Raw genomic sequence first — 17,059 nt, 5'->3', positions numbered from 1 at the left:
GTAAGTGAGAAATAATACTAATATACACAAACATAAAAGAGTGAATGAGGATAAGCTCCTGACTTATTTAATAAACGAAGAATAACTCTAATACCATTAGAATGAAAGAAAACTGCAAATAAATATCCCTCATTAAATAATAGAAAACAAAGTCCAGTAATTATTGAAAAACTAACACATCAGGATCAATGAGATATATCACAGGAATGCTTACTTGTTTTAACATTTGAAAATCAACCCATGGAAATCATTGCACTAAAAGAATAAAGAAGACTGTGATCTTCAAAAGTAATGGAGAAAAAGCATTTGGCCAAATTCAATTACCAGTCATGATAAAAACTCTCAGCCAACTAAAAATAGAAGAAAATTTGTTTAACCTTATAAGACGTACCTACAAGAAACTTACAGCTAATATCATAATTAATGGGAGACAATCACCACTTTTTCTTTAGGACTGAGAACAAGACAAAGAGATCTATTCTGACTGCTTCCATTTAACCTTGTGGGGCAGGCCCTAGCCAGTGCAGTAAGACAAGAAATAAATGTCATTAAGATTGAGAAGAAGTGAAATTGTCTTTATTCTCAGATGCAATTGTTGCATACATGCAAATCATTATGGAATAATTACAAAAACATCTCCTGGCACTAATATGGAAACTTAACAAGTTAACAGGATACAAAGGCAATATTAAATAAAATTATATTTCTCATATTGGCAACACAGAACTGAAATTGAAATCTTAAAAATAACAGTTTGTAATATCATAAAAGAACATTAAACACCTTGAAATAAATATAATAAAAATGTTTAGGACCTCCATACTGAAAATGGTAAAACGCTGCTACAAGAAAATATAGGTCTTACATAAATAAAAAGATATAAATAAGAATAAAAGATAATAATAAAAGATTTCATATAATAGAAGACAGTATTGTCAGAAGTTTCACTTTTCTCAAAATGATCTTTAGATTCAACGCAATTCCAATCAAAATTCCATATTAGAAATTTTTTGAAAAAGAACACAATTTCTAAAAAGAGGAATGGAGCTGTGATCCACAACTACTGAGCCCATGTGCAACAACTACTGAAGCCCACTCACCTAGAGCCTGTGCTCCACCACAAGAGAAGCCACCTTAATGAGAGGTCTGTGCACCACAACGAAGAGTAGCCCCCGCTCGCTGCAACTAAACGAAAGCCTGCACGCAGCAATGAAGACCCAATGCAGCCATAAATAAATAAATAAATTTATTTAAAAAAAACAGAGTTGTATCAGCATAAATTAGACAAATTAATCAAAGGCAAACACTGGAGTCCAGATAAGCTCACTAATATTATTGATTCCAACCAAAGTACCAAGTACGTTGGGTGAAGACAAGATAGTTTTTTTGGCAAATAGTGATAGAACAATGGAATATTTGCATAGAAAAAATGACTTGGAACTTATTTCAACTGTTGAGGCATAATTAAGTTTTGATGGATCATAGAGCTAAATATCAAAGCTAGAACCACAAACCTTCTAGAAGAAAACGTGGGAGAATACCTTTGTGACCTTAGGCTGGGAAAATATCCTGTAGGTAAGTCACAAAATACGAACCACAAAAGAAAACAATGATCATTTGGGCTTCTCCAAAATTAAAAATTTCTTCTCATCAAAGACATTGTTGAGAAAATGAATAAGCAAGCCCGGGTCCTGCTCATGCGGGTCAACTAGCAGTCACATCCTCTCAATTACTTCCTCCAACAGTGAAAAAAACCAGGAAATCTCAACTTTCATTGCCAGTGGGTGTGCAGATTTATTCAATCACTTGGAAATCGTTCAGCACTTTCTCATAAACAAATAGCTACCATATGATCCAGCAATTCAACTCCTAGGTAAATACAAAAGAAACCACACGTGTTTTGTATATAAATGTCTTGTATATAAACTTTATTCACAATAGTTCCAAACTGCAAACAACCCCAATGTCCACCAATAAAGAAATGGATTGACAAACTGCTGTATAAACATAGAATAAAATATGAAGCAAAAAAAAATAATGGAACATTACTCATATACATAAAATGGATGAATCTGAAAATGTTCTGTTCAGCCATCAAACCCAAACACGAAAGAAGACATACTGTATGAATCTGTTTATATGATAATCAAGAACATGGAAAACAATTCGTGGTGACATCAGAAAGTGGTTGCCTCTTGGCTGGGAGCAGGGAAAGGAGAAGGATAAATAGGCAAATTAACTGAAAAGGGGCACAAAGTGTCTTTTTGGGATGATGGGGCTATTTATAGCTTGTTTGGTGTAGTCATTTCATGAGTGTATACTTTATGGTGTATACAGTTGTCAAAATCATCAAACTGAACATTTAATGTCTGTGCATTTTTCATATGAATTTATATCTCAATAAATGTAATACAAATAAACAAACAAGAAGGAAAAAAATTAGTGGTCAAATTGAAGAAATTTAAGGGTAGCGATACCCTCAGATAATGTTATTCATACCACCCCATGGAAAAGTGAACTCTCACACGTAAACATTCATCTGCTCTGTGGGAGGCTTGCGGTGGGAGAACATATTGTATAGACAGCCTTGCAAGCGGCTGTGTTTATTTTCGGTTTAAGACAAGGAGACAATAACAGGCTGTGAATTTGAGATGAGGAAAATTATTGTGGAAAGAGCTGTTAGGTATGTGAGAAATGGCAAGAGGAATGGGCTTCAGAAAAGAGCAGTCTGAGTGTCTTCTCAAGTGGCTAAGAAGCTTATCAGGGGACAGGAGGCTGACGTTCTTTTGTGCGTGCATTGATTTGCACAATCCTCAGATTCAAGCACCATCTTCTCAATAAGCTTAAACAACACTTGGGCCAAACTTAATCTACAAGGGAAAGAAAAACCTCCCTGGAACATACATCCACCCCCCCTTCATGTAGTTCTAAACTCCTGATGGCCAGCTGTTAACGTGAAGAAAAGTGAACTTTATAGTCATCATCATTTGCATTCATGTCAGTAGAAGTAGTATAATTCCTGCAGTTACTAGGTGGACCAATTAGCAATTTGGGGAACAGTTGAGATTTAAGCCTTTTTTAAATCTAAAGAGATCAAACCATCAGTGAACTGTGGCCAGCTTGCTGTGATGATACCCTATGTCAAATATAAGAATTGATCAGTGATTTAGAAAGCTAACACTGGACCCTTTCTCTACATTTTATGGAAAGAGAGGAAATCATATACTTTAGCCAATAATTATTTATACAGTTTAAACATTTTTAAGTGCCCTTATATTTTTTCCAGTTTTATTGAGATATGATTGACACAACAGCGTTGTATAAGTTTAAGGTATAAAACATAATGATTTGACTTACATCATGAAATGATTATCATAATAATTGAACATCCATTTTCTCACTTAGATACAAAATAGAAGAAAAAGAAAAAAAAATGTTTTCCTGTAATGAGAGCTCTTAGTATTTACTCTCTTATCAACTTTTATATGTAACATACAGCAGTATAAATTATGTTAATTATATTTATGATGTTGTACATTACATCCCTAGTACTTACTTATTTTATAACTGGGAGTTTGTACCTTTTGACTGCCTTCATCCAATTCCTACCCCCGCCCCCCCCGCAACCCCACTTCTGGTAACCACATATCTGATCTCTTTTTCGAGGAGCTGGTTTATTTGTCTTTGAAGTATACTTGACCTACAACACTATGTTAGTTCCTGTTACACAACGTAGTGATTTGGTATTTCTGTGCATTTCAAAATGATGCTGTGGTAAGTCTAGTTACGATGTCACCATACAAAGCTATTACATATTTATTGACTGTATTCTCCACACAGTGCGTTTCACACCTGTGGCTCATTTATTCTACGAAAATGCCCCTATATTATTATCTCATTTTCTCTTTCTCCAAATCTCTGAGGACTAGAGAGTTTTAACTGGCTTGAGCTTTGGTCTTCTCACTTACGAATGGAGATAAACGGTTTGCCCAGCTCACATGGTAACCTATGAAGCCCTTAAGTGTACTACTTCCCAATACTATATCTCAATTGACGTCATTCCATTCTTGTCTCTGTTTTCTAATTTTTTATAGCAATCCAGCCGCAAGGGTGGGGTGAAATACAAACTCTTAGCACCAATGCTAGTGAAGGAAGCATTGCTTAGGAAGAACCTTCTGTAAGCTCACTAAAGACTGTATGCAGCCAGATATCTAAAGAAAGGGGCAGCCTGCAGTTTCAGACAATCCATCCAAAAGAAAAACAAATACCATGTTTGCGGGGAACGTAGGTGGCTGAACGGAGTATAATTCAGTGAATGAGCCTTACGACTTGGTTCTAGGAAGTTGTCCATGTCACATTGTAGGTGGTGTAGGTGGCAGCCATTTGTGACACCATTTGGCTCGGTTTGATCCTAGCCTTGCTTTCTCTCATTCTCTTCTGGGTGAACATAACATCTTAACTCCTATTGTTCGTTGTTTATTTTGGATTTGCTTTCGATTTTCCTTACTTGAAAGATCCTTCAGGGTTTACATCCGTGAAAGGTCATAAAGAATACAAGAGAATAGCTATTAGTGACGCAGCTGAGGCTTGCTAGAACATGGGGCAAGAAGTTGTGGGCAAAAAAAAAAAAAAAAAGAAGTTGTGGGCAGGGAAAGTGCATGATAAGAAGTTGGGAGTGTAAGGTCGTTCTGATGGGATATGTCCTGGTGGGAAATCCAGTGGGGGTCTGTGGACAGCCCAGACAGAGGGGTGCGTATCTGCAGTGGTAGAAGCCTGGATGGAGAGCCTATGGAAAGGGGAGAGCCAGGCAGCATAGGAGGATAATTTCAGGCAAAGAACCAATGTTCAAATATGAATTTGACAAATATTTATTGAGAATATACCATTTGCCACACATAGTGCTCAGTGCTAGGAAAGCAACTGTAAAGAAGAGCAAGAAGTATCAATTATCACATTTGACTCCATGATTTGCGAGATAAATGTACATGTTGAGAGTATGGAGAAAATGTAGCAACATGGAGACATGAGCTTATATACTTTTTTTTTCCTTTTTAAAATTTTCTGTTCTGAGTTTTTCTGTTTGGTTTTGTCTTACTTTCAGAAACTCTGAATGACTCTATTGAAATTCTATTTTGAAAATCCGTTATCACCTGTTCCTAATTTCAGGAAACCATCAATCTGTTTCTTTAAGAATCATGAAAAAAATTAGTTTAATTATATGGTGTTTTCTTCAGCAATTTTCTTTAGCGGCACATGGGATTAGAACAATTTTTTCCTGCTGCTCTGTTGCATTCTTCATACTATTGTACCCGCCTCACGTCCGGAGGTCCCATCTCATTAGATGCTACAGCTCTGTGTGCAGAGAGTTGGCATTATTATGATCGGAACATTATTTATTCCTATTAAACAAAAGGTGGTTTTATGTAAGTGTTAAAACATTATTGCTTTTTGACTCCCTGGATCCATCAAATACCAGCTTGTGCTATACGGCCTGGCAGGGAGTAATCATACGTTAACATTCAGCCCTGATGTACACAGAAAATGAAACTAGTATTGGTTGTCTTTAAACATTAGAAACGTGCTCCCTTCTGATGGCTGTTTTTTTCCCCGGAACAACCAGCTAGAAGTAAGTAAACAGAGAGCTTTCCTAAATTCTGTGCTTGGAAAGAAAGTGGACAGAAAGCTCTCCGAAACCTAAGCCTCACTCTCCAGCCCTGAGACAGCAGGTCAGGAGACAGAAACTTGGGGGCTTTGCAAAGGCTTTGGAAAAAATCTAAGAAGAAAAGACGCTGAATTAATATCAGTAGGACATGGCAGAGAGAAGTGGAAGAAGTCTGTCTCTAATCCCCAGATCAAGCAAACTGGTCAGCTTCCCCTTATGCAAAGGATATCTTTAAAAGGAGTGAGGTCATCTGTCCACCCTCATTTTTCCTTGGATTTTTTAATTTCTTAAATGCAATTCCAAAAACAAGCAACTAATTTCCATGGTCTTTTTATTATTTACATATGTTTATGTCTTTGTCATGAGCAACTAATACTGTTATGAATAACTATACAAAGCAGCCTCAGCGTGGTGTCATCAGGAGACTGGGGTCCTAGTCTTGCTGTGCCATTGAATGACTACCAGTGTGACGTTATGTGATACCCAATCAGCAACATCAGCTCAGCTGGGAATATGTTACAAACGCAAATTCTCAGGACATAGAACTACTGCATCAGAAACTCTAGGAGTGTGTCCAACATTTGTGTTTAGCAATTTATGCTCTAGATATTCTGCTAAGAGCTAAAATATGAGGAACACTTCTTTAAGCAATAGACGTTTCCTGTGACTCAGTTTCTCCTCTACAAAATGAGAGAATTCATCTACATGATGTTTTCGATGTATCTTACTTACATATTGATTTTCTAACATGTTAAACTGGATAAAGAATATTTATTGGCCGGATGTTTAGGCAGCATAGCGCCTGCTACATAGCAGGTACTCATGAAATAAGATGGTTAGGAGATGGCCTCTGCCCCGACTGGAAAACACTCACATCTTAATGGGGAAATACTGCAGGATTATTGCCATTTGTTTGTATGAACTGGAGCTACCAAGTAGAATTCTGCTCAGAAGCAAAAGTAAATAACTCTGCTCAGAGGAAAGTGTCGTGAAAGAAATGCATATTTCACAAGACTCTGAAGAGTGAGTTCATCAGAGAATGGGAGAAAGCCAAAGAATACAGCAGATACAAAGGAATTAGGTGTGGAAGAGCATTTTGTCGTGGAGTGTGAGAAAGTGTATGCAGTAAAACAGAAAAAACAATGATTTCCACTGAGAAACTCTGTTAAGGGGGGTCGTGTACATTTCCCAGACTTCTGTAGCCGGTATAAATTTGCAACTGTGAATCTGTGTATATGGGAATATCACGTTTTTTTCTTATTAAAGCAAATCATATTTGACTCCAACCTTCCATTCTGCTAGACTGGCAAGAGATTCAGTAATCTCACTCCTATATGCATCTGCCTCTCCCCGCAACAAGGATGGGGAAGATATTGGGCCAAACTGAGTATTCTAGAAAGCCTCAAGTTCGTAGTATTTCTTTCAAGTCTTATGATTCTGTGGTTTCTTCGCCCCCTGGAGCAGAAAGTCTTTGCATGGACTATGTCAGTCTCCCTCAGATGCCAGGGAATTGCCAGAAAATAGGTTGTATATTTCTTCTGATCTAGGGGTGTGTAAACCTCTACCCCATGAAAATCTAAAGAAACCTCTCCTCTCTCCTGCTTGCTGCCTCTCAGGTACCCTTGTTCTGCAGCACCCTAGATCATTTCAAATACAGATGAGAGATTAACGGTGAGCAGCTCCTTGAGGGCTAGTTTCAGAAAAATGATGGAAGGAAAAAATACAGAGAGCAAAACACAAAGGAATGCAGTCCTATTTTGTAAACCAGAATCAGTGGGACTGAGTTCTTTTTGATATTTGGAGTGCATAATCGTATTCTACAAAACAAAACCAAGATGGGGCCACATAGCCCAAAGGACTATTATTTTCATAATTCAAAGAGGAATCTGGGAGGTAGACTGTTTCCCTGGTAAGTTCACCATTTTGTAATAAATGAAAATTTGGCACTGGTAAGAGCTCCACAAATTGAATTTATCTAACCAAACTCAAATCTCTTTCAAGGCACCATGAACTAAGGTCTCTGGGGAATGAGTAGCTAAGTTTTCTCCTGATATGGATAGAACCTAAACCCTACTTCTGGGGTGCGGGCTTATTTTCTGATAATTTCAAGAAAGTCTTGGCAAGGTATGGAAGGATTACTTCTGGAGAAAAAGTTCTGCTGTGTGTGATGTTTATGCTGTTTTGTGAAAGGGAGATTTAAGACAGACGTGAATCACGTGCTTTGCTAAGCACTAAACCCTCACATTCGGGCCATTTCATATTTCCTAGTCCTTCCTCCTTAGAGAATTTGAAAGGGATAAACTTTTTTTTTTTTTGACCTCGCCACGCGGCTTGTGGGATCTTAATTCCCTGACCAGGGATTGAACCCGTGGCCCCTGCAGTGAAAGCTTGGAGTCCTAACCACTGGACCGCCAGGGAATTCCTGAAAGGGATAAACATTTTTATTAACCTTAATTTTACAACAACCAGTGAATTTACTCTCTTCTTAAAAAGTTTTTTTTTTTTAAATTTGTATCTCCCCATCTTACAACCCCAAACCCCGGGAAATTAGTCCTGATGGAGACATGACAATTCAGGAAAAGGAGCGGTCCTTTTGCTTAGGAAATCATCCTATGCTTCCCTGAAGAATCACTGTAATTCAGATCTCTCTTTCTGATTTCTTATCACCATTTGAACAAACATATCCTGGTTGTTGTTCTTTTAAAAAAAATAAGTGGTGTTTTCTTCAGTTTTTAAAAAGTACAATATGTAATGGTTATAAAGCACTGAGAAAATTCAGAAAGGTAGGCACACACACATATACGTAAAAAACTCATTCATAATTATAATTTTACCTCTCAGAATTAACCACTGTTAACATTTTGATGTTTGTTCTATCGGACTTTTTCCTACATATGCACTTATGCACACAAAGTCACCCATTATGCCATCATGTAATCACTTAGACTTAATCACTATTAAAATTAAAAATAGATTTTTGTTAGAGCTCCACATGCATATACACACACGTTACAAAATTGAAGACACAAGATATTACGTTGCTACTTACTTTTTTCCACTTACAACATATTACGAACATGTTCTAAAGCCTTTATGAGTTTCCTTAAGTTAAGTGATGTAAACAGAATTTTACATCAATGTATTTAATTTCCTGTTGTCTTCAGTTTTTCACTATTATTAATATCATTGTGATTAACATTCTTAAAGATAAGTCAATGCACACATCTAATTTATTCCTTAGCACGAAATGCAGGAATTAGATTGTTGATTACAGCTATGCACATTTTAAATGTATTTGAGCAAAAATACATTCTGAATAAAATTTATTAATATATATTCCTAACAAAAATTAGAATACCATTTTCCCACTCTCACAAACACCAGGTATTTTCCTTCTTCTTTTATGCTTGAATAATTGATAGTTGAAAATGGATAAAATTGTAGTTTAAATTGCATTTTAGAGAATTAGTAGTGAGACAGCTTTTTGCCAAATTTTTCATTGTTGCTCTGTATTTCTTCTTTGATCAATTGCTTTTTCATGTCCCTTCAATTTGACCCAGTTTTCTTTTATTTTTCATGGTTAATTTTATTATGTAAACTAACAAAATATCAACAGCCATAAACATAGCTCTGTAAAATATGGTAGTTAATGGACCACCTAGGAACTTACTTTTACCTGTGAATGAGGGACTTGGGGCTCCCCTGGCTATTTGGTGGCATTTATGGATGAAAAGTGAACATGTTTTAAAGTTTCTATTAGCAAAAATGTCATTTGGGGCTTTCTATTCTAATACGTTAAATGGAGTACATTTCCTTATGTTTCTATTAGGGTGCAGCTGTCTAACCTCTTCTCCAGCAAATAAGCAAACATGACCTGAAACCTCTTGGAAAATACTACCAGAAATCTCAATTCCTTAGTTCTGTTAGTTTCAAGCAGTCCCCTTAACATTTTCAGATTGCCGCTCTAGTTCCTTTTCCTTTTGAGAATATGTGCTCATGGATATATTTTACCAAAAAAAGAGAGATGAGAAGAAGTGAAGATGATTTTTCTTTCCCCCGTACTGGGCTTCTCCTATTTATCATTCTTGAATTATGGTGAAATTGTGCCATGAGAAGTGATTCTTTGTTCCATTTTTTCTTGGATTTCTTTGTCACAAGACTACCGTATCAAATATTTAAGGTCCTGTATATTCCATGAATAATAGCACAGTGGATGAGATACAATGACCTTTTCAGTATTCTGTATTGTGACTAGCTATAGTCAATCCATTCATTCCGTTCTTTTATGGCATCCCTGAGCTTGAGAGCAAAGAGTGAATGGCCACCCGAATCAAAACATGATGTGCCAGAAGGTCAGAATAGTAAAGTATACTAGTATATTTCATAGAATATGTTAAGGCATTAAAATCCTAATACCTTGCCCTGATGCCAGAATCTATAATGGGAAAAGAAAATGGCAGTCTAGGAATTTGCCCTTGTGAGAACTGGAACAAATCCAAATGGGTAATGACTATTCCTCATCTTAATTACAGTAAAATTTTATTTCATATATTTGAAAGCCTATAGATGGTGTTACATTTTTAAAAGCATATGTTTTGGGGGGTTGTTGACACGTATAATCTCACCACTGAACGTGACAGAACTTGTCTTCTCTGTAGCTCCTGCCATCTGGTACATTATTTTCTATAGTTTCCCACATCTTTCTAATTTCATCGCACTATTTTAAAAAATGTGTTTATATGTGTATCTGAAGATAGATATACACAGATAAGATATGTAGATAGAAAGATAGATGACACCATTGCCTTTCTTATTTTTCCTTTGCTGTTTATATTTGATAAAAAGGTTTCAACTTAATTTCACAAATCATACTCAGATACAATGCCCTAAGGTCAGAATACTAGTCCAAGGATATTGCTGTTTTTGTTTCTTTCTTCTAATCTTGTGAGAACTGAAAATTTTACCATGCTTTTATCTAGGGTTATTTCAACCAAAAATGTTGTCAAGTGTTGAGCCAATTATAAATAGTTTACCAAAAGATTATCTTTCCAGTAGATGTTATAAAATTAATTCAGAGCATAATTTCCTATCAGGTCTATGCTGAAATTTATATTGAATCAAGAGAGTGTGGTATCTATATTTGTGTGTGTTCTCCCTCACAACACAATGAAAAAAAATTTATTTATTAATGAGAAGAAATATACTTGCTTTATTATTTTTTCTTTAGAGTCAAATGTTCACATACTAAATTCCATTTGTAATAGCAAGAGAGGGCTGGGGAAAGAGACTCAGAATTATAATTAATAAAGGAAAATATTATTAAGCTTTTCTTACCCAGGGTGAAGGTCAATATTTCAATATTCTGCTTTAAATAATCTGTAATTAAAGGATTATGCCTAGTTTCAACTTTTAATTTTTAAATTCCATCAACTTTGAAGCTACTTAAGGGAATACTAGTCTGAACCAATATTATGGCAAGGACTAGCTAAATCGTATTTTTTCTAACACATTAAATAGAGAACTTGTTCATTGATAGTAAATTTTAAAACCCAGAGTAACTTTTACTATGTACATGCTTAAGAATAGAAGAAAACTAAACATCGTTAGGTTGTTAGGGAAGATCATGAACTTTTTTCTTGATGCCATTGAAGACCATTTTGATGAATAGCCAACATTTATTATCACTAATGACAATACCAAGTTATCCAGCTGGCTTGAGCTTTGCCAACTTCTCTTTGCAATCTCTCCTGGCTCCCATATGTATAGTTAATTAGTTCATTTTCTACTGTCATCCTTGTTGCCGACCACTTGCTCCCTTGCAAACTGTGCAAAGAAAAAGGTAGAGGAAAAAGTACTTTTCAGTTTTGTTACTTTCCCTCACACATATAGATTAATCTGCATGGAAACACCGTATGTTTCCACAGTTAGCCTTTTCTTAGAATGTGTATGCTAAATTACCTAACAGTGAAGCGACAGTGACCACAACAACAACAAAAAAAAAAAAAAAAAGAAGAGAAATATATATGAAATCCTAAAGGATAGGCCCAAACTCTACATTTCTGAAGGGGAATAAAGGAGTTTAAAATAGTTGGCCAACTCTTCAACAATGCCCCCAAAGCAGGGTCCTTTTTTGTTTATTGTGTCACTTTATATAATTTATTTTCTACTGTGATAAAATAGGGTAATAAATGTTTGATTACCACAGTTTTAAAAAATCAATCATCCTTAAAGAAGATGTGGCACATATATACAATAAAATATTACTAAGCCATAAAAAGAAAAGAAATTGAGTTATTTATAGTGAGGTGGATGGACCTAGAGTCTGTCATACAGAGTGAAGTTAAGTCAGAAAGAGAAAAACAAATACCATTTGCTAACACATATATATGGAATCTAAAGAAAAGAAAAACGTGGTTCCGATGAACCTAGGGGCAGGACAGGAATAAAGACGCAGACATAGAGAATGGACTTGAGGACACAGGGAGGGGGAAGGGTAAGCTGGGATGAAGTGAGAGAGTGACATGGACATGTATACACTGCCAAATGTAAAATAGATAGCTAGTGGGAAGCAGCCACATAGCACAGGGAGATCAACTTGGTGCTTTGTGACCACCTACAGTGGTGGGATAGGGAGGATGGGAGGGAGATGCAAGAGGGAGGAGATATGGGGATATATGTATATATATAGCTGATTCACTTTGTTATACAGCAGAAGCTAACACACCATTGTAAAGCAACTATACTCCAATAAAGATGTTAAAAAAATAATCAATCATCTTGCATGAAATCCTTAGAAAAATGCACTCCACTTTCCAATTCTTTAAACAAATTATTCTGTGAATAATAACTTTTTTTTTTTTTAACTTAAAATGGTCCCTGTGAACCTGCAGTGGGGCAGTAATACCTTCTGGGAATATTTTTAAATGGTCTCAGACTTCTGGATTTTGAAGTTCTCATGCTTGAGATAATACAGACATACAGTCTTTCTACTGAAACTCATTTAAGGGGAAGTTTTCTTTCACCATATGGTTGATGTCCTCGCCACCTTCTTTACTTCTTTGGTCTTGGTTCTCTGCCAGTGGTTGAGTCTCTGACATGTGAAGATATGTGAAGAATTACTGTATAGACCAAACTTCCAGGTAGGCAAATAATTTAATATGTTCCTTAAGTATGTTTCTTAAGTATTTCCTTAAGTATGTTCCTTAAAGTATGTTCCTTAAGTATTTGTTCAACATTTGTTTAGACAGCAGCTGAAGGATGCCTTTGGGAAGGACAGAAAATGGAATGCTGATAACAGAACTCATCCTTTCTTCTGCTATCTTGACCTGTTCACTTTGCCCCCCCCCCAATTTTTGTACCTCATTCACCAATTTTTCTTTTACATTAAAAAAAAATAAATTTATTTATTTTATTTATTTATTTTTGGCCGCGTTGGGTCTTTATTGCTGCGTGCGGGCTTTCTCTAGTTGTGGCGAGAGGTGGCTACTCTTCATTGCAGTGCGCGGGCTTCTCATTGCAGTGGCTTCTGTTGTTGCGGAGCACCGGCTCTAGGTGCACAGGCTTCGGTAGTTGTGTCATGCAGGCTCTGGAGCACAGGATCAGTAGTTGTGGCACACGGGCTTAGTTGCTCCATGGCACGTAGGATTGTCCCGGACCAGGTCTAGAACCCGTGTCCCCTGCATTGGCAGGTGGATTCTTAACCACTGCACCACCAGGGAAGCCCTCTTTTACTTTTTATTATAGAAAGGTAGGGAGAATTCAATGTGCCGATATCCATTATTTACATTTAACAGTTGGTACCGTTTTGCCATATTTGCATCACCCATTTTATTTGCTGATGTATTTAAAAGCAAGTTACAGACAGTAAGGCCGTTTCAATTTCCCGTATTTCAACATGAGCCTTCATCAAAATAAGGATATTTTCCTGTGCAAACACAAAATCTTTCTTACACCTAAGATGATTAAAAGTATTTTTAGGTCATCTAACAGCCTGCACTTAACCAGACTCAGGTTCCTTAGATGGCGGCTTGGATAAGGATCGTTTGGTTTTACTCAAAACCCATATTTTGGAGCATTGCTGTAACTCTGATATCAACTCAAACTTCTCAGCTTTGTCCTCCCAACCACATGGGGTGTTCCTTCTGAGAATGATTCTGGTGAATGAGACTGTCTCTATTATATGAGAGCCCCAATAATACTGCAGTGTAGCAGCGACTCTTCAGCAGCCTCCTTTTCTTTTTTTTCTTCTTTTCTTTTTTGACATTCTAGACTTTGGAGGTTTTAAAGATGCCCTAATTGTGTTTTAGGGTGAGAAGTTATCAGAACTCAGCATCACAGTTGGACTTCGGGAAAGGAAGAAAAGAAGCAAGGACAAAGCCAAAGTTGTGATGGAGCTCGTAAAACGGGAAGAAAGCTAAGTCATTTAATATCAGTGAAACTGACTTTTGCACATGAAATTCTAAGCTCTGTAATTCTGCTGCTTAAATAAATAAAAATATGGATCTTAGATTTTTGGTCAAAATGAGTTTAGCCGCCTTTATGGTTTGAGCAGTTTTCTGTCCATTTGACCTCTTTGGCAGTAGTTACAGTGTTTTGACTGGAGTTAAAACCCTGTGCACCAAATGCTAACTGTAGGCATTAAAAGCAGCCATGAATCAAGGTTAAGACAGGACGTATCTTCAGGGCTCTGTGCCCTAAGATGTGCAGTGGGAATGAAAATTGCAGTTATTATACACAGTTATTCCCGAAGGGAACATGAATCTGGAAGAGCAGAAGCTGCCGCTAAGACTCGGGAGTAGAAGATAAAATGTCCTTTTTCGTCTACAGGACAAAAACTGATGTTCAGACTAAAGGTTTCCAAGAAGTATGCTAATCAAAATAGCTCTAGAATTATAAGCATTTGTGATGGTGACATTAAAGCCTATGTTTTACTGATGACAACTGGACAATATTTTTCCTTTGAGGATTAAATACTTCACAGTGGTGATTCTCAACCACAGGGTTGCCTTATTTACCAAAGGACCAGTGGAACTGTGGGAGGAAGGGATCATACATCTAGATGGCAGAATATTAAACATAATTTGCAGTCCGGCTTAACACTGCAGAAGCCAAAATAAATAAATGACCATCATGAGGAAGAAGCATGCCCTTATGAACATGGTCCCATCAAGAACATCAAGATGAAGACAATGTGTATTATTCTATAGAGATTCAAACAGGATCAGCATTGCCCTGACTGTGTTCAAAACACAGTCCTGCAGTTTACTGCTGGAGTAATATTGAATAAGTTACTACAACTTTTTAAAAATCTCAGCATCTTCATTAATAAAATGGGAATCTACCCCCAAAAAAAGTGGTTGTGAGGATTAACTAAGTAAATGTAAGCGAAGGTCTTTTATGACACAGGTTAGCTGCTATCCACATGGCTTCCTCTGGTGGGGGCATTGTCAATTTGATATGTTATCACTCTAACAAACATAGCTTAATGCCTCACTGTGGTAGCCAGCCTACAAGATGACCCCAATGATGTTTACCTCCTGGTGTTACATGGTCTTGTGTAGCCACTTCCACAAGGAATGAAGCCACTGTAGAACAACGAGGATATTGTGGAAAAGATAGCATATGACTTCCAAGGCTAGATCTTAAAAGGCTTGTAATGGCTCCTGCCTTACGTTCCCTTGGATCACTCTGGGGAAGGCCAGGTACCATATTGTGAGGACACTCAAGCAGCCCTATGGAGAGACCCAGGTGTCAAGGAACTGAGGCCTCTGGGCAACACCAGGTGAGCAAACCATCTTGGAGATGAATCTCTCAAACCCTAGTCAAACCTTCAGATGACTGCACCCTGGGCTAAATTCTTGACTACAATCTCATGAAAGACTCTGAGCCAGAATCATACAGCGAAGCCACTCCTGAGTTCCTGACCCAAAGAAATTACAAGATAATAAATGTTCACTGTTTTAAATCACTATGTTGGATTAATTTCTTTCTTTTTTTTTAACATCTTTATTGGCGTATAATTGCTTTACAATGGTGTGTTAGTTTCTGCTTTGTGGATTAATTTCTTAAGGAAGAATAAATAACTAATATATCTTCCACCTTAAGCTAGACTGGAAATGAGTAAGATCCACGTGATCTTGTTATAATGCAATCAAAATTATATATCAAGATGTTTTCAGGTTCATCGAGTCCCAATTTCATTAAAAGAGTTTTTTTTTTAAATTAATATGTGGCAAGGCCATTTTAGGAACAAACTCTCAAAATTAAAGAGAGTTTAGGCAGTAGGAAGATTGAGAACTAGGAAAGTAGGTGAGTGGAAAGCAAGTAAAGCTGAAAGGTAATGCAGGAAAGAATCTGGAAAACAACTAAGCAGAAATTTTATTGACACGATTTCTTCATATGAGAGCCTATAATATCATATGTAGGCTAACCAGCCAAAATCATCTATTTAAGACGATTTGGCGAGATCGTTTTTGACAAAGAATAATCCAGGGTTTGCATGTGGCTTGGTGACGTGACAAGTCCTCATTGACTGTGCTCCCTTTGGGACGTGTTCCATTGATCTAAAGCTCTACCTGGGCTCCATACATAGCAGTGGGCTCAACCCACCACTGATACTGAATTGATACTGGATTGATATTCATGCTTTACCTGTGAGCTAAGAAGTCTGAAGGGTCATATGAGTTTAAGTGCATCAGGCACCAGTTATGTTTTAAAGCAGCCTTAGGCTCACAGCAAAATTGGTTCCGGGACTTCTCTGAGGATACCAAAATCTGAGGACGCTCAAGTCTCTTATATAAAATGGTATAACATTTGCATATAACCTACACATACCCTCCCCTATACTTTAAATTATGTCTGGATGACTTATAATAACAAATACAATGTAAATGCTATGTCAATAATTACCAGTGTGGCAAATTCAAGTTCTGCTTTTTGGAAATTTCTGGAATTGTTTTTCAAATATTTTCTATCTTCAGTTCGTTGAGGCTATGGGTGTGGAACACATGGATACAGAGGGCCACCTGTAGACTTGAGGCCCATACATGTATCATAAAATTAGAAAATGTCCTTGGAAATTCTTTTTAGTGACTTTTAGATACTTACTCAGATGCAAGTTCAGTGCTAGAGGGAAATAGCAAAAGATTCTTGATATTTCAAGGCAGTTTGCTAAATTTCACCAGGTCTCTTGCTGGTAATGAATCATATAAGTATTATTTTGTAACTGGAGTCAACTGAAATTAGAGAATGGATAAGCAAAAACACTCAGTGACTCTTGGAACTTTGGAGATTCAAAGCAATTTGTCTGCTAACTTGCTGCTGATTTGTAAGGAGAACAGTATCTCAGTTTTAACCAAACACAAGCCAATAAATTTAATAGTGCCCAGGGTTTAAATA

The sequence above is a fragment of the Globicephala melas genome, chromosome 21 (genome assembly GCF_963455315.2).
Source record: "Globicephala melas chromosome 21, mGloMel1.2, whole genome shotgun sequence".
Taxonomy (NCBI): domain Eukaryota; kingdom Metazoa; phylum Chordata; class Mammalia; order Artiodactyla; family Delphinidae; genus Globicephala; species Globicephala melas.
The sequence above is the reverse complement of the archived record's forward strand: the minus strand, read 5'-3'. Positions refer to the sequence as shown.